The 26,784-nt window shown below is 46.3% G+C and overlaps 2 pseudogenes; one reads left to right on the top strand and one right to left on the bottom strand.

The window, feature by feature from the left end:
* Nucleotides 1-989: 989 nt before the first annotated feature.
* On the bottom strand, nt 990-1,168 carry LOC139228427 (U2 spliceosomal RNA; annotated as a pseudogene).
* A 9,874-nt stretch (nt 1,169-11,042) lies between these two features.
* LOC139228454 (U2 spliceosomal RNA) lies at nt 11,043-11,275 on the top strand (annotated as a pseudogene).
* Nucleotides 11,276-26,784: the final 15,509 nt, after the last annotated feature.

Below are 26,784 nucleotides of genomic sequence, written 5' to 3'. Positions count from 1 at the left end.
GAGAATAATCCGGGAAGGCGCCGAACACCTCGAGTCTCTTCGCCGGGAGCAAGTGGAGACCAAACGCAAACAGCGGACGGAGTGCACGACAACTCAAGCACTCCAACCAACTGGCCCTTCAACCAATGTCCTTTCAACAACCATCTGCCCCACCTGTGACAGAGACTGTAGGTCCTGCATCGGACTCATCGGAGTCACCTGAGAACTTATTTTTAGTGCGGAAGCAAGTCATCCTCGACTCTGAGGGACTGCCCAAGAAGACGAAGCTGCCAAACTACTGCCGCAAATGGAGGCCCAAAGGCTCCACAGTTGGGAATGTGAAAATTCCATTGTAAGTGACGGAGAGAATTGTTTCCAGAGGCAGACATCGGACATGGGTGAAGCGGGGGGGAAGGCATGTGAGTGATGATGCATACAGTTCAATATTCCAGCATAAAAATGAACATCCAATTCAGTATGACAGACAACAGACCAATAATCGTTCAGACGTTAAACCTGTCTGTCCTCTCAAGGGCTGTAAACGATCCCATGGCACAATTCCACAAAGAGAAGGGGAATTCTCCCAGTGTCCTGGCCAACTCGCTCAACTAACACCCAAAGCAGATTATCTGGTGTTTGTGTTTCCTGCATTATATCAGTGACTGCACTTCAAAAAGTACTGCATTTGGGACATCCTGAGGTCATGGAAGGTGCTGAATTAATCAAAGTTTTACCATTTTTTGTTAGTTATAATATATCCTGGGTCTGATACTTCTGAAACTGTAATTGGACTTGCATATGAACTCAAAAGAGCCCAATACTGGGGTATAAAATCTACTGAAGGGAAAGTCGTATTCGAGAGAGGCTCTGACACTTTGAGAATTGGGGGGGGGAGGTGTTTAACCTGGAGGAGTGCGTTTTTTTTTATATCCAATTTCTTTCCAGATCAACTCTAACGCCAAAGATCACTTTGCGCCAATATATTTGATCTTAGCCAAAAGGCCGAGAGGCGAAGTTGCACCGTTCCTGGAAACACTGCAATACCAGGTCGGTGCATGGAGTGGACGAGGCAAGCCCCTGTTCCAGCTCCCTGTCCAAAAAACTATTTAATATCAGGTCCCCATAGGGGATATTAAACTGATAAGAACAGATACTACACTTGATCTTAGCCAAAAGGCCGAGAAGTGGAGGAGTGCGTTGGTTTGGGAGTGGGTGGGGGTTTAAATCCAACAAGAATGCGAGTACACAGAAAGCTGGCTCCAACCCACCGACTTCCTCATTTAACTTGAGCTGGTTGCCTGTTAATATGGTAATCGCTTCACGAGAGTGATATTTCAACACAGTTTGTAAGTTCGTATTCCTGAATCTCGCCAGTGAAAGCAAGGCGAGACCACAACATCAATTGTGGAGCCTGATCAAATCTCGGAAATAATGCAATAAATACCCAGTACTCACAGCTAATGTCTCTTCTAATTTGTTTCTGTACTGAGCAAGTGGTCTTTTTGTCCACGCACAAATCTTACAACAACTTTTACAACAACATATGTACAGTATATTGCCACCCCACCTATGTCAAATCCTGAGACAATCAGAAAAGGTTTGACATAACTTCTCTGCTTCTTGTAAGGGGATAAAATACTGTCACCAAAGTGGAAGTAGACATTCATTTATATGCATGTAAAGCTTGTTTATAAAACTCACTTACAAATGGGATTTAAAATGGAGAACAGTTGAAAAGCAAAGCTTGCTGGTAAATGCGTTGAACCCTAGCACAGACTGACAGAAGATTCAGTACAGAACAACACTTGCCAAAGACAGTAGAGTAAGCTGTCTGGGAACATGGATTATAATACTGATTGGTAGTTTTGACTCGAATTCTTTGGAGAGGGATCAGGAGGCAGCACCCTGGGAAACAAGGTTAATCAACATGTCATGAGAAACTGAGGCAAAGGTGACACCACTGAACAACACAGTCCATAAAACTGACAGGTGATGCAAGATGGAAAGGTTGGGGGGATCATCATCATAGACAGTCCCTCTGAATCGAGGAAGACTTGCTTCCGCTCTTAAAATGAGTCCTTAGGTAGGCTGAACAGTCCAATACGAGAACCACAGTCGCTGTCACAGGTGGGACAGATAGTCATTGAGGGAAGGGGTGGGTGGGACTGGTTTACCGCAAGCTCTTTCCGCTGCCTGCGCTTGTTTTCTGCATGCTCTCGGCGATGAGACTCGAGGTGCTCAGCGCCCTCCTGGATGCACTTCCTCCACTTAGGGCAGTCTTTGGCCAGGGACTCCCAGGTGTCAGTGAGGATGTTGCACTTTTTCAGGGAGGTTTTGAGGGTGTCCTTGTAACGTTTCCACTGCCCACCTTCTCAATCTTCTTCACTGGAATGTTCCACCTCACAGTCAACAAGCTCCCCGCTGGAGTAGAACTAAACTACAGAACCAGTGGGAAGCTGTTCAACCTTCGCCGTCTCCAGGCCAGGTCCAAGATCACCCCAACCTCTGTCATCAAGCTGCAGTACGCGGATGATGCCTACATCTGCGCACATACAGAGGCTGAACTCCAGGACATAGTCGACATATTTACTGAGGCGTATGAAAGCATGGGCCTTACGCTAAACATCTGTATGACAAAAGTCCTCCACCAGCCTGCCCTTGCCACTCTGCACTGCCCCCCAATCATCAAGATCCACGGCGCGGCCCTGGACAATGTGGACCATTTCCCATACCTCGGGAGCCTCCTATCAACAAGAGCAGGCATTGACAACGAGATTCAACATCACCTGCAGTACGCCAGTGCAGCCTTCGGCCACCTGAGGAAAAGAGTGTTCGAGGACCAGGCCCTCAAATCTGGCACCAAGCAGGAATCACTCAGAGTCAGTCTGATGAGGGTCAATGAATCAATGTAACTTCACTGATAAGCAGTAGGCCAATCGGATGTTTTGTAGGAGGGTCACAATCCTCAGAAAATATTAACTGTCGATGTAGAAACCTTTGTTCTTAGAAGGTTCATCCGTGAACTCTTCCTCTGCATGCTTGAATAAAAAGCGGTTGAACCGAGGTTTGGCCTGAGTGATTCTGTGGTCGCTATATGGGCGGGATACGGGCGGCTGTCGATTCCTTATATCAGGGGGTCCATCTTGAAGAAGAGAAATCTTCTTTTTACCCCAACACTCTGGATTCTATTCCTAGAGAAATGAGCCCAGTGCTATATTTGCACTTTTATGGGTTTTTTTTAACCTGCGTTGCTTCTTTTAATGATTTGTGAATCTATACCCCTAGATCCATTTAGACTCTTATTTTCCAAAGAGTAAGTAGTCTCCTTATTTACCAAAATGCATTCTACCCTACATAAACTAGCAGTTGCCCCATGTCCTAACGCACCAAGTCCCGCTCACCCCTTTGGCTTCCGGTTAAGCAATGCCTCGATTTCAAAATTCTTATTCTTATTTTCAAATCCCTCCATGCTCCTCATCCCTCCCTATCTCAATAATCTCCTCCAGCCTCACAACGCTCCCGAGATATCTGCGCTTCTCAAATTCTGCCCTCCTGAGCATCCCTGATTATAATCGCTCCACCATCGGCGGCTGTGCCTTCTGTTGCCTGGGCCCCAAGCTCTGGAACTCCCTCCCTAAACCTCTCCGCCTTGCAACCTCTCTCTTCTCCTTCAAGACGCTCCCTAAAACCAACCTCTTTGACCAAGCTTTTGGTCACCAGCGCTAATTTCTTCTTATGCCACTGTCAAATGTTTATCTCATGATAGTCCTGTGAAGCACCTTGGGACGTTAAAGCCGCTATATAAATATAAGTTGTTGTTGTTTCTTCTAAAGTAGCATTTTGCAATTTTTATACATTGTTACATAACTCTTGTTTCTATTAACACTGCACTAAACGTTTAGGAGGAAATCTATATTGACATTATACCAGAGACTTGTTTGGACTATAGAACGACAGACAAAATAACATGGTTTGTGCTTTTACCCTTTTTTGGTTCTCTTCCTAAATGGCTTAATGATATATTTTTAAAAAGTCAATGAAAAGTAATATGTAACTGCTACAAATCCTCCCCTGCCTCGCCCTCCTCACCAGTGTGGTGTGCATGTTTGTGTAAAGCCACTCACTTCAGTCAATCGTTCAAAATCAAAGACTGAGAAATTTCAATTTTAAAACATTTTCAGCAATTCATCACCATCATCATATCATCATAGGCAGTCCCTCGTAACGAGGATGACTTGCTTCCAGGCCAGAAATGGATGAGTTCACAGGTGTTTCAATGAAGGACCTAATATTCCGGATCCTGAACTCCATGTTGAAGTTTGGAAGATGCCTGTGCGTGGATTTTTTTAACGTGTGGTGGCCGTTGCACACCAGCCATCACACATAAGAACATAAGAAATGTGAGCAGGAGTAGGCCATACGGCCCCTCGAGCCTGCTCCGCTATTTAATAAGACGATGGCTGATCTGATCATGGACTCAGCTCCACTTCCCTGGCCGCTCCCCATAATCCCTTATCGTTTAAGAAACTGTCTACTTCTGTCTTAAATTTATTCAATGTCCCAGCTTCCACAGCTCTCTGAGGCAGTGAATTCCACAGATTCACAACCCACTGAGAGAAGAAATTTCTCCACATCTCTGTTTTATTCTAAGATCGTGCCCTCTAGTTCTAGTCTCCCCCATCAGTGGAAACATCCTCTCTGCATCCGCCTTTTCAAGCCCCCTCATAATCTTATACATTTCAATAAGATCACCTCTCATTCTTCTGAATTCCAATGAGTAGAGACCCAACCTACTCAACCTTTCCTCATAAGTCAACCCCCTCATCTCTGGAATCAACCTTGTGAACCTTCTGTGAACTGCCTCCAAAGCAACTATATCCTTTCGTAAATATGGAAACCAAAACTGCACGCAGTATTCCAGGTGTGGCCTGACCAATACCTTGTATAGCTATAGTAAGACTTCCCTGCTTTTATACTCCATCCCCTTTGCAATAAAGGCCAAGATACCATTGGCCTTCTTGATCACCTGCTGTACCTGCATACTATCCTTTTGTATTTCATGCACAAGTACCCCCAGGTCCCGCTGTACTGTGGAACTTTGCAATCTTTCTCCATTTAAATAATAACTTGCTCTTTGATTTTTTTCTGCCAAAGTGCATGACATCACACTTTCCAACATATTATACTCCATCTGCCAAACTTTTGCTCACTCACTTAGCCTGTTTTTGTCCTTTTGCAGATTTTTTGTGTCCTCCTCACATATTGCTTTTCCTCCCATCTTTGTATCATCAGCAAACTTGGCTACGTTACACTCAGTCCCTTCTTCCAATATAGATTGTAAATAGTTGGGATCCCAGCACCGATCCCTGCGGCACCCCACTAGTTACTGATTGCCAACCAGAGAATGAACCATTTATCCTCACTCTCTGTTCTCTGTTAGTTAGCAAATCCTCTATCCATTTAACCCCCAACCCCGTGAACTTTATCTTGTGCAGTAACCTTTTATGTAGCACCTTGTCAAATGCCTTGTGGAAGTCCAAATACATCACATCCACTGGTTCCCTTTTATCCACCCGTTCGTTACATCCTCAAAGAACTCCAGCAAATTTGTCAAACATGATTTCCCTTTCATAAATCCATGCTGATTCTGCCTAACCAAATTTTGCTTTTCCAAATGTCCTGCTACTGCTTCTTTAATAATGGACTCCAATATTTTCCCAACCACAGATGTTAGGCTAACTGGTCTATAGTTTCCTGCTTTTTTTCTGCCTCCTTTTGACAGAGCTAGGTCTTGGTCCAGTGGCAAGGATTAACCAAGACGATTGGAGACCAGCTCTGCTGCATGGACCTAGTACGCACACATATCGCAGCGTGAGATGGGCCATGCTGCCCCTGGGCCCTTGCCTCTCCTGGGCCCCGAACTCGCGCATCTCCTGGGCCCTGATCATATCCCTCTATGAACTCTTGCCGCTCCTTCGCCCCAACCTCACCACTCCTGCTGTACCTGCCCGCACTGCAGTCAGCCATCGCCCTCCTGCAGCAGCATGCACTGCTCCCTGCAGTGGTATGCCGCCGCATGCTGCTCCCTCCAATGGCCCCGGCCTGCTGATAGTCTTGCAGGCCGGGACTGCGCCGATTTCCGGGCTGGGCCACCGAACGCTGCTTCAAATGATATATACCCACCCTGTGAATACCCAAATTAGATATCATCATCATCATTATAGGCAGTCGCTCGAAACGAGGATGACTTGCTTTCACGCCAAAAAAGGATAAGTTCACAGGTGTTCCAATGAAGGACCTAATATTCCAGGTCCTGAACTACATCCTGGAGGTACCCACCCTGTGAATACCCAAATTAGATATAGCCATCCCATCATTACCCAAATTAGATATCATCATCATAGACGGTCCCTCGAACGAGGATGACTTGCTTCCACAAGAGTTCACAGATGTTTTAATGAAGGACCCGATATTCCAGTCCTGAACTCCAGGGATGGAAGATGTCTGTGCGTGGATTTTTTTAACACATGGTTACCGTTGCACACCAGCCACCACACAGGCTCGACAGAGTTAGGCCTTTATCCAGTGGCAAGGGTTAACCAGGACGACTGGAGATCTGCTCTGCTGCACGGACCTAGTGCGCACACATATTGCAGTGTGGGCTGGTCCGTGCTGCCCCTGGGCCCTCGGCTCTTCTGGGCCCCGAACCCTAATTCGCCGCACCTCCGCCCACGACGTTCCAGGGCCCGGCGCTCCAGCTCTATTTCTAGCCCTGACCTGCGGTGGTGTTCTAATAGCAATGCAATACCTTGAACAGACCTATACACTCAATTGGGTGTAAAGTGACCAACATACAGAGAAAACAAAAGTTATATAAAAGGACTCTTGGGAGATCCAATTTGTTTATCTGTTTCTCTTCGCCTCGCACCCAAATAACATCATCGTATAGGGCATCATAATAGATTACATTTGTAGAAATTAATATCTATAACCAGTTGTCATCCTCATTTTCATCAGACTGGACCTCCAGCACTTAGAAAGTTTTAAATCTTTGCAATATTTAATTTGAAGATAATTTTTTGCCAAACATTGATCTAAGAATGACATCTTTTGCATGTATAAATTAAGGATTTTTTAAACATTTTCATTACATAAATAAACATTTACTAGACATAGTTTATTCCATACATAAATTAAGCAGCTACAAGTACTTTTTCCCCATTCTACGGTTAAATTAAACATTTACTGGACAATTCATTTAAAAAAAAAAATTCCAGAGTTGAGATACAATATAGCATTTTCAAAATCTTGAGCAGGCACAATCATTTAGATAATCAATAATAATGTCTGTAGGTGCATTTTCAAACATTGTCCAAGGCTGCACAAGTTCATAATGCCAAACTTTAGATGCTTGATAACACACAGGAGCAAGAATGATGTTGCAAATGTAACTAGTAGAGTGGACAAGGGAGAACCAGTGGATGTGGTGTATTTGGACTTTCAAAAGGCTTTTGACAAGGTCCCACACAAGAGATTGGTGTGCAAAATTAAGGCACATGGTATTGGGGGTAATATACTGACGTGGATAGAGAACTGGTTGGCAGACAGGAAGCAGAGAGTCAGAATAAACGGGTCCTTTTCAGAATGGCAGGCAGTGACCAGTGGGGTGCCGCAGGGTTCAATGCTGGGACTCCAGCTATTTACAATATACATCAATAATTTAGATGAAGGAATTGAATGTAATATCGCCAAGTTTGCAGATGACATTAAGCTGGGTGGCGGTGTGAGCTGTGAGGATGATTTGGACAGGTTAGGTGAGTGGGCAAATGCATGGTAGATGCAGTATAATGTGGATAAATGTGAGATTATCCACTTTGGCGGCAAAAACAGGAAGACAAAATATTATCTGAATGGTGGCACATTAGGAAAAGTGGAGGGGCAACGAGACCTGGGTGTCATGGAACATCAGTCATTGAAGTTTGGCATGCAGGTACAACAGGCGGTGAAGAAGGCAAATGGCATGTTGGCCTTCATAGCTAGAGGATTTGAGTATAGGAGCAGGGAAGTCTTACTACATTTGTACAGAGCCTTGGTGAGGCCACACCTGGAATATTGTGTTCAGTTTTGGTTCCCTAATCTGAGAAAGGATGTTCTTGCTATTGAGGGAGTACAGCAAAGGTTCACCAGATTGATTCCTGGGATGGCACGACTGACATATGAGGAGAGACTGGATCAACTGGGCTTGTATCCACTGGAGTTTAGAAAAATGAGAGGGGATCTCATAGAAACATATAAAATTCTGACGGGATTGGACAGGTTAGAGACAGGAAGAATGTTCCCGTTGCTGGGGAGTTCCAGAGCCAGGAGTCACAGTCTAAGAATAAAGGGTAAGCCATTTAGGACCGAGATGAGGAGAAACTTCTTCACTCAGAGAGTGGTTAATCTGTGGAATTCTCTACCGCAGAAAGTTGTTGAGGCCAGTTTGTTAGATATATTCAAAAGGGAGTTAGATATGGCCCTTATGGCCAAAGGGATCAAGTGGTATGGAGAGAAAGCAGGAAAGGGGTACTGAGGTTGAATGATCGGCCATGATCATATTGAATGGCGGTGCAGGTTCGAAGGGCCGAATGGCCTGCTCCTGCACCTAATTTCTATGTTTCTATATTTCTATGTAAATTGGTACTTTATCTTGTTCCTTCAGTCGCAACACTTGTTTTTCTAGTTGAATGGGAAACTCTGGGCTTAGTGGTTTTATCCGACAAAATTCTGGTATGTATTCAATCTTCAGTGGGTCTGCAAAATTAACTTTCTTCTTGCATTTTGTTATCTGTCTACTTGATGGTTCTTCATTCATTAGTTTCTTCTGTTTCATTGCGAGAGAAGTTGCATGTATCCTTTTCTGTTCAAGAGTGATCACATAGCTCGCTTGTAATTTATAGACGGTTTTACCTGCAACTGTAAATGAAACAGGTCGAGAACTCTCATGCACCTCAGCTCCATCTGACACATGGTCTCTGTTGAAGCTCCCTTCTCTTGTAACATTTCCAGTCTGCTCTAAAATATCACAGAGGTTTGAAGGCTGAGCAATCACATTAATGTTTGCTGCTTGTCCAGAAGAGTGGAATTTTTGCAATAGAACCAATATTCTTGAAACATACAAGTTGTATGCTCTTCTGCCTCTCAGGATAGCTCTACTGAAGAGCAACTATCTGTCCTGGTAAAGCAGGAGGAGTCCACAAGCAGCTCTGAATCCAACAAAGGTAAGAGGTTTAGCAAAGCTTCAGATGTTAGAGAACATTCTACTGAACTAGTTTCAGAATATGTTGTAGTTTGGTCATTATTTGGGTAAATTCTTTCTGCTGCTGAAGACTCGGACTTCTGTTCTGAAAAGGCTCCATTCTTTTTTTGTTCTTTGCAAAGTTTCTTTGTACTGTTGTTGTTGTTGTTTTTGATCGGGACAAATGCAAACTCCTAAGGCCACCAGGAGCACGTTTATGAGTTGAAGATCATTTTGAATCTGTTTCTTCATGGATAAATGATAATTTCTTTAATTTGGAGCTTGGTTTTACAATTCTCTTTCCATTACTAGGAGCTGGGGTGGAACACTGGTCCATCCTTGTATTTGCATGCATTTGCTTCCAGTTCGATTTGCCTTTAAACTGAGCCATTACATCTCCAGGAACATAAGAACATAAGAAATAGGAACAGGAGCAGGCCATACGGCCCCTCGAGCCTGCTCCACCATTCAATAAGATCATGGCTGATCTGATCATGGACTCAGCTCCACTTCCCCGCCCGCTCCCCATAACCTCTTATCCCCTTATCATTTAAGAAACTGTTACTTCTGTCTTAAATTTATTCAATGTCCCAGCTTCCACAGCTCTCCGAGGCAGAGAATTCCACAGATTTACAACCCTCTGAGAGAAGAAATTTCTTCTCATCTCAGTTTTAAATGGGTGGCCGCTTATTCTAAGATCATGCCCTCTAGTTCTAGTCTCCCCCATCAGTGGAAACATCCTCTCTGCATCCACCTTGTCAAGCCCCCTCATAATCTTATACGTTTCGATAAGATCACCTCTCATTTTTCTGAATTCCAATGAGTAGAGGCCGAACCTGCTCAACTTTTCCTCATAAGTCAACCCCCTCATCTCCCGAATCAACCGAGTGAACCTTCTGTGAACTGCTTCCAAAGCAAGTATATCCTTTCATAAAAATGGAAACTAAAACTGCACGCAATATTCCAGATGTGGCTTCACCAATACCCTGTATAGCTGGTCTTCAGAGACGTCTCCAAACGTTGGTCCTCCAGCGTTGCAATGGTCTTCCTGAAACATCATCGGCCTTTTGGATCGCTTCTCTCGGATCCTTTTGGCTAAGATCTGCATAACTAACCTGACCAGCCACCATGACTTCCGGGTGGTTTCTCCCTGGTCAGGAAGGTATATGCTTACATTTTTGTAAACAGGAGGTGGGTGGGATTGGTGACCCATCCACCTCCACGGAGGTGTGTGGGGGACCTGACCCATCCACCTCCATGGCACGAACCTGGTATTGCAGTACTTCCAGGAACGGTGCAGTGGCTCTAGGCCTTTTGGCTAAGAGCATTGGCGCAGAGTGATCCTTGACTGGTGCAGGGTGACCTCTGGCGTTTGTGACTTGACAAAGAATTGGAAACGATTGGCTACGAATTTATTTAAAAAAAAAAATCATCGGCCTTTTGGCTAAGATCTGCATAACTAACCTGACCAGCCACCATGACCTCCGGGTGGTTTCTCCCTGGTCAGGAAGGTATATGCTTACATTTTTGTAAACAGGAGGTGGGTGGGATGGCTTGACCCATCCACCTCCACGGAGGTGTGTGGGGGACCTGACCCATCCACCTCCATGGCACGAACCTGGTATTGCAGTACTTCCAGGAACGGTGCAGTGGCTCTAGGCCTTTTGGCTAAGAGCATTGGCGCAGAGTGATCCTTGAATGGGCCCAAGGTGACCTCTGGCGTTTGACAAAGAATTGTAACGATTGGATAACGATTGGACACGAATAAAAAAAAAATAAATAAAAAAAATCATCGGCCTTTTGGCTAAGATCAAGTGTAGTACCGTTTCTGACCAGCCACCATGACCTCATGGTGGTTTCTCCCTGGTCAGGAAGGTATATGCTTGCATTTTTGGAAACAGGAGGTGGGTGGGGAGGGTTGACCCATCCACCTCCACGGAGGTGTGTGGGCGACCTGACCCATCCACCTCCATGGCACGAACCTGGTATTGCAGTACTTCCAGGAACGGTGCAGTGGCTCTAGGCCTTTTGGCTAAGAGCATTGGCGCAGAGTGATCCTTGACAGGTGCAAGGTGACCTCTGGCGTTTGTGATTTGACAAAGAATTGGAACGATTGGCTACGAATTAAAAAAAAAAAAAAATCATGGGCCGCCCCAACCTGTGTGAGAACACCACCGCAGGTCGGGGCTATAAATAGAGCTGGAGCGCCGGGCCCTGGAACGTCGTGGGCGAAGGTGCAGCGAATGAGGGTACAGAGCCCAGAAGAGCCGAGGGTCCAGGGGCAGCACGGGCCAGCCCACACTGTGATATGTGTGCGCACTAGGTCCATGCAGCAGAACAGGTCTCCAGTCGTCCTGGTTAACCCTTGCCACTGGATAAAGGCCGAGCTCTGTCGAACCCGTGTGGTGGCTGATGTGCAACAGACATCTTCCACCCCTTCAACTGGGGTTCAGGACTGGAACATCAGGTCCTTCATTGAAACATCTGTGAACTCTTGTGGAAGCAAGTCATCCTCGTTCGAGGGATCGTCTATGATGATGGTACAGCTGTAGTAAGACTTCCCTGCTTTTATACTCCATCCCCTTTGCAATAAAGGCCAAGATTCCATTGGCCTTCCTGATCACTTGCTGTACCTGCATACTAACCTTTTGTGTTTCATGCACAAGTACCCCCAGGTCCCGCTGTACTGCAGCACTTTGCAATCTTTCTCCATTTAAATAATAATTTAGGCCCTTGGTGAAAGTAGGTGCTGCCCTGTCCCTGGCCGACACCTTGTGCCCCCGAGATATACCCACCCTATAACTACCACAATGAGCAATTCAGAGCCTCTTTAAAAGCTTTTGGACTTCAAACCCTTGTTTAGATGAGGGGAACATTGATATTTGCTCATTTCTTCCAAAATCATATTCGAAACTTAGAAGGAAAAGCGTTTATAACACTCATTTTTTGTGAAAAGTTCATTAAAAATCTTTAACTTCTTCCAAGTCTCATTGCAGCTTTGACAGAAGTTTCCCGTTCCCGCTGCAATGCTGCTGTTAAACATACAACAAACGGAGCTCAAATAGGGAAGTGAATAAAGTGGTGAAACTTGCTGAGCAGGCTGGGGTTATCCAGCCCCCAGACCTGGCAATGAGTGGGGATCAGTTTTGGAGAAGTTGTTGCCCCTTTATCTGCTGCCGTTCCCTCCGTCCCTCACAGACTCTGAGCTACAAACGGGGGCACAAACCTGTTCCCCGCTCTCATAACATGATTTAAAGAACTCCGATAAACTCTTTGATATAGGGGGCCTAAAGATTGCTTCCGTTCGACTCCTTCCAGCGGCCACTGTACATGTGCTACGCCTCCAACGCTGTTGTTCCAAAGTGCGGTCCCGGAACGGACGACACGCGCCTCCATAGAAAATAGTTACTGACAGAATCCCGAGACAATGCTCACCAGTTCCAGCGCTCTGTATCTTAGCAAACGCTATTCCAATTCGGAACAGCTCTGAAGTCACAAATGACACTCTGTGAGGATTCCGGCCAGGCCCAGAAATTGCCCTGTGCTTGCTTGCACCAACCGTAAGACTTACGTGGGCAATTGCTGGGCAAATAGCCCAATGCTGCGCCAGCGATTATTTGTTTCTGGCACGAGCACATGAGGGCGCCATGGTACAGTGGTCTTGTTGGATCAAATGGACATTGTGTTTCACCTCCAGCACATGAACTTCATTCACAAGCCAGTCACATCCAGCACTGCATGGTGCAATCTCTAGTTTTACGTGTATAAATCTGTAAATATCTTAGCTACCCAGGTCGGCTTAAATAGCTAACTGTATATACTTTAAATAAACGCAAATCCATGGGCAATTTGATCAATAAAATAATGAAGGGACTAGATTGTGTCCACACTGATTAATTACATAGGTTGGGAAGGACCAGGGGCTATACTGAAAAGTTACACAAGGGTAGACAGAAAGCAGGAAACTATAGACCAGTTAGCCTAACATCTGTCGTTGGGAAAATGCTGGAGTCCATTATTAAGGAAGCAGTAGCGGGACATTTGGAAAAGCATAATTCAATCAAGCAGAGCCAACATGGTTTTATTAAAGGGATATAATGTTTGACAAAATTGCTGGAGTTCTTTGAGGATGTAACAAGCAGGGTGGATAAGGGGGAACCAGTGGATGTGGTGCATTTGGATTTCCAGAAGGCATTCGATAAGGTGCCACATAAAAGGTTACTGCACAAGATGAAAGCTCACGGGGTTGGGGGTAATATATTAGCATGGATAGAGGATTGGCTAACTAACAGAAAACAGAGAGCCAGGATAAATGGGTCATTTTCTGGTTGGCAACCAGTAACTAGTGGGGTGCCGCAGGGATCGGTGCTGGGTCCTCAACTATTTACAATCTATATTAATGACTTGATGACGGGACTGAGTGTAATGTAGCCAAGTTTGCTGATGATACAAAGATGGATGGGAAAGCAAATTGTGAGAAGGACACAAGAAATCTGCGAAGGGATATAGACAGGCTGAGTGAGTGAACAAAAATTTGGCAGATGGAGTATAATCTGGGAAAATGTGAGGTTATCCATGTAGGCAGAAAAAATAGAAAAGCAAATTATAATTTAAATGGAGAAAAATTGCAAAGTGGTGCAGTACAGAGGGATCTGGGGTCCTTGTTCATGAAACACAAAAAGTTAGTATGCAGGTACAGCAAGTGATCAGTAAGGCAAATGGAATGTTGGCCTTTATTGCAAGGGGGATAGAGTATAAAAGCAGAGAAGTCCTGCTACAACTCTACAGGGTCATCAGCATCATCATCATAGGCAGTCCCTTGGAATCATGGAAGACTTGTTTCCACTCTTAACGTGAGTTCTTTCATGGCTGTACAGTCCAATATGAGAACCACAGTCTCTGTCACAGGTGGAGCAGATTGTCGTTGAGGGAAGGGGTGTGTGGGAATGGTTTGCCGCACGCTCTTTCAGCTGCCTGCGCTTGTTTTCTGCATGCTCTCGGCGATGAGACTCAAGGTGTACAGGGTATTGGTGAGGCTACACCTGAGTACTGCATACAATTTTGGTCTCCGTATTAAAGGAAGGATATACTTAAATTGGAGGCAGTTCAGAGAAGGTTCACTAGGTTGATTGCGGAGATGAAGGGGTTGACTTATGAAGAGAGGTTGAGTAGGTTGGACCTATACTCATTGGAGTTCAGAAGAATGAGAGGTGATCTTATCGAAACATATAAGATTCTGAGGGGGCTCGACAAGGTGGATGCAGAGAGGATATTTCCACTGATGGGGGAAACTAAAACTAGTTTTAGGCTTATAGGCTTATAGGGACATAGGCTTAGAATAAGAGGCAGCCCATTTAATACGGAGATGAGGAGGAATTTCTTCTCTCAGAGGGTTGTAAATCTGTGGAATTCTCTGCCCTAGAGAGCTGTGGAGGCAGGGTCTTTGAATAAATTTAAGGCGGAGATGGACAGATTTTTGAGCGATAAGGGGATAAGTGGTTATGGGAAGCGGGCAGGGAAGTGAAGCTGAGTCCATGATCGGATCAGCCATGATCTTATTGAATGGCGGAGCAGGGTCGAGGGGTCAAATGGCCGACTCCTGCTCCTATTTCTAGGTTCTGTTGTTCTTAGAACTAAGTTAGATAGAAACATAGAAACATAGAAAATAGGTGCAGGAGTAGGCCATTCAGCCCTTCTAGCCTGCACCGCCATTCAATGAGTTCATGGCTGAACATGCAACTTCAGTACCCCCTTCCTGCTTTCTCGCCATACCCCTTGATCCCCCTAGTAGTAAGGACTTCATCTAACTCCCTTTTGAATATTTTTAGTGAATTGGCCTCAACTACTTTCTGTGGTAGAGAATTCCACAGGTTCACCACTCTCTGGGTGAAGAAGTTTCTCCTCATCTCGGTCCTAAATGGCTTACCCTTTATCCTTAGACTATGACCCCTGGTTCTGGACTTCCCCAACATTGGGAACATTCTTCCTGCATCTAACCTGTCTAACCCGTCAGAATTTTAAACGTTTCTATGAGGTCCCCTCTCATTCTTCTGAACTCCAGTGAATACAAGCCCAGTTGATCCAGTCTTTCTTGATAGGTCAGTGCCACCATCCCGGGAATCAGTCTGGTGAATCTTCGCTGCACTCCCTCAATAGCAAGAATGTCCTTCCTCAAGTTAGGAGACCAAAACTGTACACAATACTCCAGGTGTGGCCTCACCAAGGCCCTGTACAACTGTAGCAACACCGCCCTGCCCCTGTACTCAAATCCCCTCGCTATGAAGGCCAACATGCCATTTGCTTTCTTAACCGCCTGCTGTACCTGCATGCCAACCTTCAATGACTGATGTACCATGACACCCAGGTCTCGCTGCACCTCCCCTTTTCCTAATCTGTCACCATTCAGATAATAGTCTGTCTCTCTGTTTTTACCACCAAAGTGGATAACCTCACATTTATCCACACTATACTTCATCTGCCATGCATTTGCCCACTCACCTAACCTATCCAAATCACTCTGCAGCCTCATAGCATCCTCCTCGCAGCTCACACTGCCACCCAACTTAGTGTCATCCGCAAATTTGGAGATACTACATTTAATCCCCTCATCTAAATCATTAATGTACAATGTAAACAGCTGGGGCCCCAGCACAGAACCTTGCGGTACCCCACTAGTCACTGCCTGCCATTCTGAAAAGTACCCATTTAGTCCTACTCTTTGCTTCCTGTCTGACAACCAGTTCTCAATCTATGTCAGCACACTACCCCCAATCCCATGTGCTTTAACTTTGCACATTAATCTCTTGTGTGCGACCTTGTCGAAAGCCTTCTGAAAGTCCAAATATACCACATCAACTGGTTCTCCCTTGTCCACTTTACTGGAAACATCCTCAAAAAATTCCAGAAGATTTGTCAAGCATGATTTCCCTTTCACAAATCCATGCTGACTTGGACCTATCATGTCACCTTTTTCCAAATGCGCTGCTATGACATCCTTAATAATTGATTCCATCATTTTACCCACTACTGAGGTCAGGCTGACCGGTCTATAATTCCCTGTTTTCTCTCTCCCTCCTTTTTTAAAAAGTGGGGTTACATTGGCTACCCTCCACTCGATAGGAACTGATCCAGAGACAGTGGAATGTTGGAAAATGACTGTCAATGCATCCGCTATTTCCAAGGCTACCTCCTTAAGTACTCTGGGATGCAGTCCATCAGGCCCTGGGGATTTATCGGCCTTCAATCCCATCAATTTCCCCAACACAATTTCCCGACTAATAAAGATTTCCCTCAGTTCCTCCTCCTTACTAGACCCTCTGACCCCTTTTATATCCGGAAGGTTGTTTGTGTCCTCCTTAGTGAATACCGAACCAAAGTACTTGTTCAATTGGTCTGCCATTTCTTTGTTCCCCATTATGACTTCCCCTGATTCTAACTGCAGGGGACCTACGTTTGTCTTTACTAACCTTTTTCTCTTTACATACCTATAGAAACTTTTGCAATCCGCCTTAATGTTCCCTGCAAGCTTCTTCTCGTACTCCATTTTCCCTGCCCTAATCAAACCCTTTGTCCTCCTCTGCTGAATTCTAAATTTCTCCCAGTCCCCGGGTTCGTTGCTATTTCTGGCCAATTTGTATGCCACTTCCTTGGCTTTAATACTATCCCTGATTTCGCTTGATAGCCACGGTTGAGCCACTTTCCCTTTTTTATTTTTACGCCAGACAGGAATGTACAATTGTTGTAGTTCATCCATGCGGTCTCTAAATGTCTGCCATTGCCCATCCACAGTCAACCCCTTAAGTATCATTCGCCAATCTATCCTAGCCAATTCACGCCTCATACCTTCAAAGTTATCCTTCTTTAAGTTCTGGACCATGGTCTCTGAATTAACTGTTTCATTCTCCATCCTAATGCAGAATTCCACCATATTATGGTCACTCTTCCCCAAGGGGCCTCGCACAATGAGATTGCTAATTAATCCTCTCTCATTACGCAACACCCAGTCTAAGATGGCCTCCCCCCTAGTTGATTCCTCGACATATTGGTCTAGAAAACCATCCCTTATGCACTCCAGATGTTAGAGGGTTCTTCTTTTCCAAGAGAATAGTAGATCTCTGGAACAAGTGTTTGTGCAGTTATCGCTCATTTGCTGTCTACCTTCCAAAGAGAGCTGGACGACAGAATGAGCGGGTGCTCGGGTTTGTGTCTCAGGCTGGCTTCCCACAGGTGGAGGGATTCACCGACTGCACACATGCACATCCGTGCACTCCCCACATCACCCAGGATAGCCGTCCACCGCAAGGGCTTCCACTCCATCAATGTGCAGCTGGTGTCCAACCACAAAAGGATGCCCACAAAATTCCCGGGGAGTTGCCGCAATACATTTGTGGCAGTCCAAGCTTCCCAGCCTCGTTGAGCCTTCCAGCACACTTAAGAGATGGTTGCTAGGAGACAGGGGCTAGATTTTCCACTTCTGTGCCGATCGCCCAAAAATGGGCATTATTTCCGGCGTGCACGGCAAATATGGGTTTTCAGATTGCCGGCTTGTCGCCCATTCTCAAACACCCTAGTTTCCATCTTAAAAAATGGGCGTTACCGCGAGCAATTTGAAATGGGCATTAGCGTTGCATTTTGCTGACCTTCTGCCATAAAGTGTCACCGTCCTTAGCAACGGCTCGCCGATAAGTGACCGAGGAATGGCCGTTACTTTCCATCTTGTGCCTAAATGGGCGATATATGAGCGTTACATCTCATTTCAGCGTTAAAATGGACGTTAAGTGTATGCATGGAAAAATAATGGAAAATTTAGCCCAGGGGATCCACACGTCAAACTTGGCTGATGACACCTGCCAGAAACCCGACCAATGACACCCAGGTGTATGATTGAATAGGCCAGCAACATGCTGAAGATGCGCTTCAGGTGCCTGGACAGATCTGAAGGCGCCCTTCAGTACGCACCAGCCAGGGTGCCCAGAACGATTGTGGTGTGCTGTGCTCTGCACAACATTGCATAGCAGCAAGGCTTGGACCCACAGGAGGAACAAAGCACCGAGCGCAGATTGTCTGCGGGCGGTTTCAAGGAGGCGGAAGGTGCCGTGCTCCACCAGCTGCTTACCGTGCCGCCTGTGGTGCCAGGGATGCCCTTATTAATGCAAGTTTCACTGAGGTCGCACCAGTGGACCGATGTCAGAACAACTTGCAACATCCACTCTTACCTTTCCCTACCCCCCCTATGTGGTGCTCCTACGAGAGCAGACGGGACCTCGGTTTAACGTCACATCTGAAAGGCAGCACCTCCAACAGTGCAGCGCTCCCTCAGCACTAGATTTTTGAGGTCAAATCTCTCGAGTGGAACTCCAGCCCACAACCATATGACTCCGAGGTCAGCATGTTATCACATGAGCCACAGCACTGGGCATTGGGCAGAGAGTGCTGGGGCCCTCAAGGAATTGTTACTTGCTCATTTCCTATGCAGATTCTTCAAATGCCCAGAAGTTCGGAGCCTTCTTTGATTATTTTTAAGCAAGGAATAATATCGTTGTGGAGAGCTCAGAATGCATATTGACTCCACTGAGATTTATTCCAGATTTATATCATTCTTGTGTTCCTCCCATAACCACCGGGACCTGGGCTAAGTATTAACGAGCTTTTAGAAGCCTGAGCCCACTCAGATTTTGGAGTGGATGACCCCTTGGGAATGAAGAATCCTTGTTCAACCTCTTGCCGAGAGCTTGAGGCAGATTTCAAGATTGTGCACATAAATTAGTCACTTGGAGGATTTTTTCTTCTGTGACTTTGCTCAGCTGAAAGAAATGCAAACCCATCTTTGAGATAAACCCTTTGCAAGTTCACCGGGAATTGTTATAGTTGGACCTGGATGCTGCTTGGATTATCATTGCTGGCTACGACACCACACCCCATCGTAATCATTGAATCAGGGCCTCAATCTCACCAAGAGAACACTACACTCAGGGATACACTGTATCCTGGAGATATCAAAGACTGAAATGTTCTCCTGTCCTTGGGCGCAACTTGGCAGTTAACTGCTTGCGTTACGTGAGCTGAGCACTAAATCGAGATTACGGGGCAATGCAGCATGCTCAAATTTTATCTTTCCATGTTCTGGTTCAAACCGGAACTTTTACACACAGGGAATGAATAGGAACTGCTTTGCCCATCGGATTCCTACCCTTGGACAAGGTGTCAGTTGTGTGCAGGGAATTGAAAATGTAAGAGGCTTCACTTCACTCAAAAAAATCTCAACAATGAAACACAATACGTTGGATGTTCTGAAGCTAAATGGACCAAATATTTTGATAAGATCTCGGGTCAGAAATTCCGGGCACCCCAGTTGGGGCATTAACTTTTTCAAATATAGAAATAGTAGTGCCAGACGTTAATGATTCTCCCCTGCCGGGAAATACAGCTTTAGCGCTCCAGGAGGGGAGCGAGGCGTTAAATCAAGTGCGGACCACTTGTGTTGGGGGCGCTAAAGATGGAGAGCGGGGCGGTAGCGGCAGACACGGAACAATGTGGAGCACATTGCTAACGGTATCAGAGGCTGCGTCCCTTGCTGAAAGGGCAGGACCAGTGATGCTGCACAACCCACTGTTGGAAGCTCTGTGTTGCCAGGCGACCTGTGCGACTGCCATTACAGCCCCCAACACTCTCACACTGGGGGGAGCTGGGACATCGCGCAGCAATAAACAGCAAACACTTTCAGCGGGCACCAGACTGGGGCCAATAATAAAGTTTGGCCTACCTGAAAACCATTGCCTTTAATTAGTGCTCCCCCAGCGGCCAGCCGAGCCGACAACGCCTCCCCTTGCTGCCGTTGTTCACGCCCGGCGATGGGGCAGGAGGCAATTTCACACCCGGGGCGGTAACGGGGCACGGAGCACTTTATGACATCATGATCTGCGAGGCGCTAGAGGTGCAGTACTGAGGGAGGGGCAGTAGTGGGGAGCGCCGCACTGTCGGAGGGGCAGTACTGAGGGAGCGCCACACTTTCGGAGAGGCAGTACTGAGGGAGTGCTGCACTGTCGGAGGGGCAATACTGAGGGAGCTCCATACTGTCGGAGGGGCAATACTGAGGGAGCTCCATACTGTCGGAGGGGCAGTACTGAGGGAGAGCCGCACTGTTGGAAGGGCAGTACTGAGGGAGCGCCGCACTGTCGGAGGGGCAGTACTGAGGGAGCGCCGCACTGTCGGAGGGGCAGTAGTGAGGGAGCGCTGCACTGTCAGAGGGGCAGTACTGAGGGAGTACTGCACTGGCAGAGGGGAAGTGCTGCACTGTCGGAGGGGCTTTCTTTTTGATCAGATATTAAAGCGAGACGCTGCCTGTCCTCTCACATGGACAAAGATCTTATGACACTATTGGAAGAGCAGGGGAGCGCTCCCCGGTGTCCTGGCCAATAGTTATTTAACGTTTGACCCACTTTGTTTGGAGATGGGGAAGGCTGTTTTATCGGGTGGGCCAGTTCGAGATGGGAGGTCATGTGGTGAAACCTCCAGAAATACAACCAATTGGCAACCCCAACTCCACGGCATGAGGCCAGTTTTAGCTCCAGCATTTCCCTGCACTGTCTCCCTGTCCAAAGCTAGCAGGAGTGATGTAAAGAAAGAAAGACTTGCATTTATATAGCGCCTTTCACGACCACCGGACCTCTCAAAGCCACTTTACTGCCAATAAAGAACTTTTGGAGTGCAGTCACTGTTGTAATGTGGGAAACGCAGTAGCCAATGTGTGCACAGCAAGCTCCCACACACAGCAATGTGATAATGTCCAGATAATCTGTTTTTGTTATGTTGGTTGAGGGGTAAATATTGTCCCCAGGACACCGGGGATAACTCCCCCTACTCTTCTCCGAAATAGTGTCATGGGATCTTTTGCGTCCACCTGAGAGGGCCGACGGGGCCTCGGTTTAACATCTCATCCGAAAGACAGCACCATCGACAATGCGGCGCTCCCTCAGCACTGCCCCTCCGACAGTGCAGCGCTCCCTCAGCACTGCACTAGAGTGTCAGCCTAGGTTTATGTACTCAAGTCCCTGGAGTGGAACTTGAACCCACAACCTTTTAGAAACATAGAAACATAGAAAATAGGTGCAGGAGTAGGCCATTTGGCCCTTCGAGCCTGCACCACCATTCAATATGATCATGACTGATCATGCAACTTCAGTATCCCATTCCTGCTTTCTCTCCATACCCCTTGATCCCTTTAGCCGTAAGGGCCACATCTACCGCCCTTTTGAATATACCTAATGAATTAGCCTCAACAACTTTCTGTGGTAGAGAATTCCACAGGTTCACAATTCTCTGAGTGAAGAAGTTTCCCCTTATCTCAGTCCTACATGGCTTACCCCTTATCCTTAGACTGTGACCCCTGGTTCTGGACTTCCCCAACATCTGGAAAATTCTTCCTGCATCTAACCTGTCCCATCCCGTCAGAATTTTATATGTTTCTATGAGATCCCCTCTCATTCTTCTAAATTTCAGTGAATAGAAGCCTAGTCGATCCAGTCTTTCTTCATATGTCAGTCCTGCCATCCCAGGAATCAGTCTGGTGAACCTTCGCTGCACTCCCTCAATAGCAAGCATGTCCTTCCTCAGATTAGAAGACCAAAACTGAACATAATATTCAAGGTGTGGCCTCACCAAGGCCCTGTACAACTGCAGTAAGACCTCCCTGCTCCTATACTCAAATCCCCTCGCTATGAAGGCCAACATGCCATTTGCCTTCTTCACTGCCTGCTGTACCAGCATGCCAACTTTCAATGACTGATGCACCATGACACCCAGGTCTCGTTGCACCTCCCCTTTTACTAATCTGTCACCATTCAGGTAATAATCTGCCTTTCTGTTTTTACCACCAAAGTGGATAACCTCACATTTATCTACATTATGCAGCATCTGCCATGCATTTGCCCATTCACCTAACCTGTCCAAGTCCCCCTGCAGCCTCTTAGCATCCTCCTCACAGCTCACACTGCCACCCAGCTTCGTATCATCTGCAAACTTGGAGATATTACATTCAATTCCTTCGTCTAAATCATTAATGTATATTGTAAATAGCTGGGGTCCCAGCACTGAACCTTGCGGTTCCCCACTAGTCACTGCCTGCCATTCTGAAAAGGACCCGTTAATCCCAACTCTCTGCTTCCTGTCTGCCAACCAGTTCTCTATCCGCATCAGTACATTACCCCCAATACCATGTGCTTTAATTTTGCACACCAATCTCTTGTGTGGGACCTTGTCAAAAGCCTTTTGAAAGTCTAAATACACCACATCCACTGGTTCTCCCTTGTCCACTCTACTAGTTACATCCTCAAAAAATTCTAGAAGATTTGTCAAGCATGATTTTCCTTTCATAATACATGCTGACTTGGACCGATCCTGTCACTGCTTTCCAAATGCACTGCTATTTCATCTTTAAAAATTGATTCCATCATTTTCCATGCCACTGATGTCAGGCTAACTGATCTATAATTACCCGTTTTCTCTCTCCCTCCTTTTTTAAAAAGTGGTGTTGCACTAGCTACCCTCTAGTCCATAGGAACTGATCCAGAGTCTATAGGATGTTGGAAAATGACCACCAAAGCATCCACTATTTCTAGGGCTACTTCCTTAAGTTCTCTGGGATGCAGACTATCAGGCCCTGGGGATTTATCGGCCTTCAATCCCATCAATTTTCCTAACACAATTTGCTGACTAATGAGGATTTCCTTTAGTTCCTCCTTCTCACTAGACCCTCGGTCCCCTAGAGTTTCCAGAAGGTTATTTGTGTCTTCCTTAGTGACGACAGAACCAAAGTATTTGTTCAATTGGTTTGACATTTCTTTGTTCCGCATTATAAATTCATCTGATTCTGACTGTAAGGGACCCATATTTGTCTTCACTAATCTTTTTCTTTTCACGTATCTGTAGAAACTTTTATGTTCCTTGCAAGCTTACTCTCATACTCTATTTTCCCCCTCCTAATTAAACCCTTTGTCCTCCTCTGCTGAATTCTAAATTTCTCCCAGTCCTCAGGTTTGCTGCATTTTTTGGCCAATTTATATGCCTCTTCCTTGGATTTAACACTATCCCTAATTTCCCTTGTAAGCCACAGTTGAGCCACCTTCCACGTTTTATTTTTATGCCAGTCAGGGAAGTACAATTGTTGAAGTTCATCCATGTGATCTTTAAATGTTTGCCATTGCCTAGCCACCGTCCACCCTTTAAGTATCATTTGTCAGTCTGTCCTAGCCAATTCACGTCTCATACCATCGAAGTTACCTTTCCTCAAGTTCAGGAACCTAGTCTCTGAATTAACTGTGTCACTCTCCATCTTAATAAAGAATTCTACCATATTATGATCACTCTTCCCCAAGGGGCCTCGCACAACAAGATTGCTAATTAATCCTCTCTCGTTACACATCACCCAGTCTAGGATGGCCATATCTCTAGTTGGTTCCTCGACTATTGGTCAAGAAAACCATCCCTTATACACTCCAGGAAATCCTCCTCCACTGTATTGCTACCAGTTTGTTTAGCCCAATCTATATGTAGATTAAAGTCACCCATGATAACTCTTATTGCACTCATCCCTAATTTCCTGTTTGATGCCATCCCCAACCTCAAGGTGAGTGTGCTACCCACTGAGCCACAGCTGACACCTGTAAGTGTGGCTGGGAGTGGGGAATGGGATGGGAATGCTGTAACAGCATTCTCTGCTTAACAGTTTGAGGCCTAAGCCGCAGTCTAGTGAAGTGTTTATTCTAGGAACAGAGGAACAGGAGTAGGGCATTCAGCCCCTCGAGTCTGTCCCGCCACCACAACACACCAGCCTGTTCTAATGCATTATGAAACGGAGGAGGATCATGTAGGGGTACAGTCTAACCAAGTCCTGTCATACCCACAATACAACTACTGTAATACCCATAATACAATGACCCTAACACCCACCATACAGTAATGCAGGGATAGACATGTGTGGTTACCTCTACATGCATCATGCAGCTGCATTAGATACAAGGTAAAATGCATTTAAAAGGGGATGAGAGAAGAAGCTTAGGCACATGGCTGCTGCAAAATGTGCTCGATGTGTCAGGGCATTAATGGGAAGCAGAGGTATGACGATGTACCTTACATGCTCAGTGTTACTATAAAGTAATGTGGTATTGCTGCCCTGCTGAGGTCAGTAACCTTTCTGTGACAATGCTGCAAGATGCGCTAAGCCTTCACTCATTCTCGGCACTGCATCTCGCTTCTTGTCATAGTGTTTCAAACAGGGCACTCTCCAACACCACCACTCCGTACAGACATTGGATGAGTGCCTCAAGCTTTGCCTTTAAGTCCCGCAGCAGTGTACGACTTCCTGCCCACAGAAAATAAAAATTCCCACTCACAGGTACTCTTGGCCCCAGGAACTCACCTTCAGTATGTTTTAAAACATTAGTTCTTGGGATGTGGGCATCGCTGCCAAGGCCAGTATTTATTGCCCATCCCCCATTGCCCTTGAGAAGGTGGTGGTGAGCCGCCTTCTTGAACCGCTGCAGTCCGTGAGGTGAAGGTGCTCCCACAGTGCTGTTAGGGAGGGAGTTCCAGGATTGTGACCCAGCGACGATGCAGGAGCGGCTGATATATTTCCAAGTCAGGATGGTGTGTAACTCGGAGGTGATGGTGTTCCCATGAGCCTGCTGCCCTTGTCATTATTGGTCATGTAACGTCATCCTTTCATTGTCTGATGCAGAGAGTCAATGAGGGCCCAGTTTGTATCAGGCCAGGTGTGTTTGCAGCATCTCCATCACCCCCACGACAGAGACAATCGCACCAATTAATCATACGGACTGTATTCAGTGGGGAGAACCTCGCCAACACATTCCATCAGGTAAATGATTCGATGGAAGTAAGAGGGTTTCCCAACAACAGCAGCTTGCATTTATATAGCGCCTTTAACTTAGTAAAACATCCAAGGTGCTTCACAGGAGCGTTATCAGACAAACATTGACACCAGGCCAAAGGAGGAGGCATTAGGACAGGTTGGTCAAAGGTAGGTTTTAAGGAGGGTTTTGAAGGGAGGGAAATCGAGAGCTTAGCACCTAGATGGATGAAGGCACGGCCAGCAATATGGAGTGGAGGAAGTCAGGGCATGTGAGAGGCCAGAGTTGGAGGGGCGCAGAGATCTTGGAGGGCTGTAGGGCTGGAGAAGGTTACAGAGATCGGGAGGAGCAACTGTGGAGAGACGCTGGTAGTGGGGAGATTTCCTTGCTGAAATCATGCTCAGCTCATCGTCATCATAGGCAGTCCCTCGCAATCGAGGAAGACTTGCTTCCACTCTTAACATGAGTCCTTAGGTGGCTGAACAGTCCAATACGAGAACCACAGTCCCTGTCACATGTCGGACAGACAGTGGTTGAGGAAAGGGGTGGGTGGGACAGGTTTGCCGCACGCTCCTGCACTTGTTTTCTGCATGCTGTCAGCGACGAGACTCGAGGTGCTCAGCTCCCTCCCAGATGCACTTCATGCACTTAGGGCAGTCTATGGCCAGGGACTCCCAGGTGTCAGTGGGGATGTTGCACTTTATCAGGGAGTTTGCTCAGTTAATGGTACAATTGATTGCATGCTCAGTGTTATGTTCAGAATAATTCCATAAGACTGTATACTGTAAGCTCAAACTGTTGACCTTGGTCTTTTTAATGTAATTCCAGAGTGAGGAAGCAGCATGGTAGTTCGGGGTGTGCAGGTGACCCTTGGGTCTCCCACAGATGTGCCCCCTGGTGGCAAGTCTTCCACACTAGTAAAGTTTTCATACATAACATCACTCCACCCCTCCCCCCAAAGTCTTAGATACAAGTTATTTACAAGTTGAGGCGATCCGGGGCTCTGCGTTCCCGGGTTGATCGCCTGAGTTAAAGTCCTGGCCTGGGTGAGTCGGTCGGATCATTGCTGCACTGCAACGCGGCTGGTCTGATCGGACTGTCGGGCATGGTGGGTTCATCCTCGTGGTTGACCGCAAGGTCGATTGCTGGTTGGGTGTGTGTGGGTGGATCATTGATGGTAATGTTCTCTTTAAACTGTTCGTGGTTGTCAGTGAACCGCAGTTTGGTCTGATCCAAGTATTTTCTGCATGTTTGTCCGTTCAAAAGTTTGACAACAAACACTCTATTCCCCTCCTTAGCTAACACAGTGCCAGCAACACATTTGGAACCATGACCGTAATTAAGAACAAACACGGGGTCATTAACTTCAATGTCACGTGATACAGCCGCGCGATCGTGGTATATGTTATGTCGGTGACACCGGGTTTCTACATAATCATTGAGATCCGGGTGGACTAAGGAGAGCCTGGTTTTGAGTGCTCTCTTCATTAACAATTCTGCTGGGGAACCCCGGTAAGCGAGTGGGGCTGCGTGCAGTAGCTGAGCAGAATCCGAGATAACCGGGTCTATAGGGAACCGTCTGTCACGCGTTTCAAGCTCTGCTTGATGGTTTGGACTGCCCGTTCCACTTGACCATTGGATGCGGGCTTAAACGGGGAAGACCTG

This window comes from Pristiophorus japonicus, chromosome 17 (genome assembly GCF_044704955.1).
Source record: "Pristiophorus japonicus isolate sPriJap1 chromosome 17, sPriJap1.hap1, whole genome shotgun sequence".
Taxonomy (NCBI): domain Eukaryota; kingdom Metazoa; phylum Chordata; class Chondrichthyes; family Pristiophoridae; genus Pristiophorus; species Pristiophorus japonicus.
This window is presented reverse-complemented; position numbering and strand designations above follow the sequence as displayed.